Below are 5,999 nucleotides of genomic sequence, written 5' to 3'. Positions count from 1 at the left end.
TATCACCATTTAGGCGCTAGAAAACCTGAGAGATTTGTCTATGTATGTTTGAACTGCAGTTGGTAACTTGCGGATCTGGTCCCAGTTTATAAAGACTACTCTCCAGCCCCCTGGAGAAGCAGTCTTTTCAAGAGCTGCGAGGGATGACAAGTTGTTGCCTACCTTCACCCTCCAGGAGTCTAGTTTTTAGTCTGACTACATACTCTGTAGGATACACAGGTGCTCTTCAGTGACTGAATCCTGCCATGGTAGCAAGAAAGCAGCCATAAACAATGCATAAACAAATGGGCATGGCTGTGTTCCAATAAAACTTTATGAATGCTGAAACTTGAATTTCACAAAACTTTCGTATGTCACGATCAATTATTTTCCTTTTGAAACGTTTTAACCATTGAAAACTTTTATTTCTAGAGCTGTATCAAAGCAGGTGGTGGGCTGGATTTGATCTGCAGGACATTATATTTTCTTATCGCATTAATACAGGATGCATCTAGATTTCAGAGATGTTAGAATGCAGAAATATATGCATCTTAGGTTGAAATGTGACTTCAAATATGAGTGAAAAGCTCAATATTATAGAGTACTAGGTCTTTTGGATTTCCCTGAGTTTTAACATCAGTAATATATCTCTGTAATGCTTTGCCATTGAGCCGTTGGCAATCAACACTGATCGCTGGTGAGCTAGAGTCTGTCCCTTCTGGGAAATAGAAGAGCTGGATGTGAAATGGGGAAAGTTGAGAAGGAAGTTAGCAAGTCAAGGAGCAAGGAGTGGCCTCTTGGAATCTGAATGTTCAGGGGGATAATAATACATGCCAGTTGTATATCACTTTAAGTCTAGAAAGTATCTGTACATATATTGTTTTACTGAATATTCTCCATGATTCTACGAGATAGCCATGGTAGAAATTAGCTGCAGATCAGAAAAACATATATTTAAGTGAATTAGAGTTACATGGAAGTAGACCCCGACCGTGTCTTTTGACCATTCAATTCTTTTTTTTTTTTTAAAGATTGGCACCTGGGCTAAAAAGTGTTGCCAATCTTTTTTTTTTTTTTTTCTGCTTTATCTTCCCAAATCCCCCTTGTACACAGTTGTATATCTTAGTTGCAGATCCTTCTAGTTGTGGGATGTGGGACGCCACCTCAGCATGGCCTGATGAGCAGTGCCATGTCCGCGCCCAGGATCCGAACCCTGGGCCGCGGCAGCAGAGTGCGTGAACATAACCACTGGGCCACGGAGCTGGCCCCTGACCATGCAATTCTTCTTCACGCAAAAAGCTCATATTCAAGGAGTCTTTCTGAGGGTGAAAGCTGAGCAGACATATATCAATGCACTGGAAAAAAGAGATGAGAAAAAGAAGTAAGACCCAGCCTCCTGGCGCTTTGAATAATCTCCACCCGCTAAGCAAATCGAAGGAGGGAGAGTTTTCTCCCTCCAGATCGTGATTATCAGGTCACAGCCTTTCTCTTTCTTTTTCCTGGTAATACCGACATCAGCAGAACTCGCTAGTACTCAGCTAACTTTAGTTAAAGCTATTGTCAGGACCTGTATGTGCAGATCTAAGCCAAAATGGAGCTGGTTCGTTAATTAAATTTAAACATTTTGCCAGTTATCTCTGATTTCACTTCCTAGTCCTGTTTTGCTTCTCTGCCTCATCTAAGCTGAGTAATCTGATATGAGGGAAAAACCATGGACTTTGCACTCAGGGAGTTGAATCCCAGATGTGCTGTTCGTTTGTGACTCTCGGCAAATTACTTAACCCTACTGAACTTTCATCGTTCCCATTTTAAAAGGAGAGTAATATTGCCAACATTGTAGAAATGTTACCAATGACTTAATGCATATAAAGCCTGTAGAAACGTGCCTGGTGCATTGTAATCTGTATTAGATTGCAAGCGCTGCATGAGAATCACACAAAAACATCCAGAGAAGCACTTGGTACATAGGAGACAATCCCTAAACAACAGAGAAAGATCCTCTCTGGGTGGATTCTCCAGGTCCACTTGTTTATCCAGTTCAAAAGGTTGCACTTTCTCTCCCCAACACAGAAAATCTATCAGCGTAGCACGGTCCTGGTCACTCCAGTTGTTCTGTGTTGAGTTTCTTTACCTCCTTTTCTCATGTTGTCACTAAGGGCTGTGCAGTGCAGAAATCACCCAGTTCATATCTACTCTTTATAAAATTAATAAATGATTTTCTCTCCTCCAAATAACCTTTTCTTTTTTCTTTATACTCCTGCTTTTAGTAGTGTCTGTGTTAAAGATTGCATATTTGATGATTAATTACTTACTGCCTCACACCCACTCTGATATCTATAAACCCAATGTCTATTTCTCTGCCTCTCATCTCACTGAAATTCTCAGCAGCATTGGACGCTGTTGACATCTGCTCACTTCTGGAAATGTTCTTTTCTCCTTGCCTTCCACACCACTTCTGCTTTCATCCAACCTCTCAGGCTCTTCTGTCTGTGTTTCTCTCGCAGGCTCCTCCTTTTCTATCCAACCATTCAATATCTTGTTACCTCACAATTCCTCCCTAAGTCTTCTCCTTTTCTTATTGAAGTTCTTTCTGCAGGTAATTTGCTTTACTTTTTTCAATTTTAATATTTCTGTTATCATTTTCCACGTCCTCCCAGTAATCCAAGCTAAAAGATTCAGCCCAATCTGTCTCCTGCTTTCCCCTCGTTCTAGTTCTTTGCCAATGTGCCTTTATTATATATTTGTGGAATGGATAAATGATCTAACTTCTCACAAACAGATGTAATTGCACATTTACAAAATCTGTATAATTTAGTTTCTACCAACTTTTCTCCTCCCAGGAATGCTATATTCCAAAGATGTTGTTCTACTCGTTGTCAGAAAAGCCTCTAACTATGAGAATAGAGCATCCTCTTCTTCCTTTAATGAAGACTTGAATGAATTCTTGGCGAGAACTTCAAAGAGCCATTACTAGAGTGGGCATTTGACAGACTTTTATGTCAATGAGAAAACATCCATTAAGTGATAAAGTGGTCCCATTCTTATCTGGTTTCCTCCAAGAAGCAAAAATGAAAAAAGATTAAAAAACGAAAACCAAAGAGCTCCTCTCTATTGTTTAGCTACTGCTGTACTAACAAGCAACCACCAAGTGCCAGTGGCAATATAGCACTTGTTTCTCCCTCAAGTAGTTTAGTTGGGGGTCGGCTGAGCTCTGCAGGCGGGCTCTGTATCAAGCTGGGCTTGGCTCAGTGCCGTGGGCGTGCCTCTGGTTGGCTTTACATGTGCTCATCCTGGGGCCCAGGCTGAATGGGGCATAGCTACTCAGGGAATGCTCTCCTTACAGCGTTGGCATTAGCATGGAAGCTAGCCGAAACGCAAGAGGTCTCTTGCCATCGAAGTTTGAAACTAGTTCACTGTTGCTTGTGCCCATATTCTGTGAGCCAAAGCAAGTGACACAGAGGAGCCCACAGTCAAAGAGCAGGCAAGTGCTTACCCCATTTGTAGGAGGAAATGCCAACTTACATGGCAAAAGGCAGGGACACCAATAAAGGTGAAAAATTGGAGTTGCAAATTCAATCCACCATCCTTGGTCTACAATAGCGGGACACGGAATTCACTGCCAACTGGATGGAAGTGTGCTCATCTTCAGTGGTGGCTTCACTGTGATGCTCCATTTCTCCCTTCTCTCCTCTCTCTCCACGTTTATCCTTCAGAGATGATTTTCGTGTATCAAAGATAAACAAAAAACAGACAGGCTTGCCTTCAGCAGACATCCCTAGAAATACAACTCAATGCAAAGCACGACGATGGGTCCTGAAGAGGCAATAGTGTCGTCCCAGACACTCAACATCAGTTATCCTGCTGAAGACCTGGGATAGGATTTCAGATGCAATGAAGGACTCAGACGGGGATAAAAATGAATTGAGAAAGGACGTTGGATTCCTGCAGTGGGTTAGGGCGGGCATGAGGCTTCCTGAGAAGCAGGTGGAGTTTGCCTAAAAGTTATGAAGAGGTGCTTGGAGGAGACTAAGGCCACCCTCATCAATTATGAGCTTCAAGGGAAGGCTTCTCTTGTCCCCCATAGCATCTGACACAGTATTTCACACATTGTTCACTTTCAGTATCTGGTGGAACATGAATTAGATTATAGATCTCTGATTTGTGACAGTTAATATAAAGATTAACGCAATTTACTGAAAGTAAATTATAACAATGAAGGGTCTACTATATATAAATTCTATTTGGTGAGCAGATTTTTGGGGAGAAATGCTAATTCAGGTAAAACTTCTTTTGCTATTGGCCAGCATGGGCTTTACTGATAGTTTATAAATCATTTTATAAGCTATTTTCATCATTGTCAGTTTTGGAAAATGCTATTGAGGGGACTGCGGTTTGGGGCAGAGTGAGCACCTGGAATATAGTACAAGAGCTTGGTTTCTCTTCCTGGGCTTGCCCCTGACTTTCTGTGTGACCTTGAGTGGGTCATTCAACTTCCCTAAGCCTCAATGTTTCCATCTGTAAAATGAGTACTTTGAAGCACATCATTGCTCTTATTTTTAGATTTTAAATAGATTTCACAAGTTGTTATTTTAAGGTAAACTTTTCATGTGAAAACAAGCCGACTAAGTTTAGATAGGAATAGAGGAGAAGACAATTTTGAAGGCAATGGCATATACTTAACAACTTTATCTTTGAGTTTTTATGGCTCACTCTTGGGCTCAGGCGTTTTATGACTTGTAACAGCTTAACGGTGCTGCTGGGTTAACTCCTGCAGGGAGATTCCTCTTCCCTGAAACGCATGCCTCACCTGAGTGTGCTGAGGAGGTCGGATGAAAATGCAGCGCCTGTGCAAGAGCTTGTCACGTATGATGTACGAGGCCCTGTGGAGACCTTCCTTTTCCAGTCCCTTCCCTCTGTTCCATCCTTGCTGCCTGATGAAAAATGAACAACGATTATGTCTCTTGCACCATGGAGACAGAAGAACAGAAAATAAACAGTGACTGATTAAGGCAAGTGGCTTTATTACAGGGTAAAAAAAAATATCATCAATAATAGCAAAATGGAGAAAAATGGTAATGAATAATTAAGCATAATAATACAGTCATGATAACAATAAAAACCAGGGAATAATGCAATTTTGTTTGTAATCATATGACTGTTCATCTTGATGCAGTGTCCCCATTTTGACTGTTTCCATCAGACATGTAAGTACAGCGTGGCCTTTCATTTAGTTCCTATAAGAATTTGTCTGAGAGAGCTGTGGCTCTGCTCTCTTCCCGCTTCCTGAGAATTCTGTCTACACTCCTTTCCTTTCCAATTATGTAAAATGCACACTCACTTTCCTTTCCTCTGATGCTTCTAGCCTGGAATTAGCACCAACAATGCAACTGAACCCTCAGGAATGTTCTTGCTGTGAGAGAAGGTCCAAGCAGTCAGGTGATTTCATGCTGGCTGGCAATCCCTTGGGTTTCCCCGCCCCCAGCCCCTGCAGAAATTCACTGGAGCAATAACTCTAGTGCAATCATGGAGGAAAATTCAGTCAGATGATCTTGAATAGAAAGAGACTGACGAAGTAATAGAAACACCACCCCCGTACATAGCAGCTAAGCTTATTTCACCTGGCTGTTGTCTTTAGCATTTTTACAAAGTCCTTGGTTTATATACAGTCTCAAGCACCGAACAGTTGAGCCTGAGAAATCAGTGCCAAGAAGTTACAGCAGCTTTGGAGGGTCCAGATTGCTCAACTGGCTAGAAGCATAAGTAGGTTATCTGATTTTCGAAGTGCTACAAGGGGGCAGAGTAAATGGTGTCTTTTCCTGAGGCTAACAATGAGGCATGGGTGTTGGAGATGCCAGCAGAGCCTCTCTCGCTCCTCCCTGTAGACAATGTGTGTCACACTGAAACAGAAATAATGAAAAACTCTGAGACCTCTGAGCATAGCAAAGACAAGACTTTGTGTTTTTGTTTCCAACAGATTTTGTGCACTTGACTATTATTAACCCAACCCACAAGCACACAAT

General features: G+C 41.7%; 1 long non-coding RNA gene across 1 annotated transcript; it reads right to left on the bottom strand.

Moving 5' to 3' along the window:
• Positions 1 to 293: 293 nt before the first annotated feature.
• LOC138921679 (uncharacterized) lies at positions 294 to 5,421 on the bottom strand. The gene is made up of 3 exons (XR_011434462.1): positions 5,318 to 5,421; positions 4,787 to 4,910; positions 294 to 1,334 (listed from the first exon to the last, which is right to left on the bottom strand). It is a non-coding gene; the product is annotated as an uncharacterized lncRNA (long non-coding RNA).
• Between the last annotated feature and the right edge of the window lie 578 nt (positions 5,422 to 5,999).

Source organism: Equus caballus, chromosome 31 (genome assembly GCF_041296265.1).
Source record: "Equus caballus isolate H_3958 breed thoroughbred chromosome 31, TB-T2T, whole genome shotgun sequence".
NCBI classification, from domain to species: domain Eukaryota; kingdom Metazoa; phylum Chordata; class Mammalia; order Perissodactyla; family Equidae; genus Equus; species Equus caballus.
Note: the sequence above shows the minus strand (reverse complement) of the source record. Positions and strands in the feature narration are given on the sequence as shown.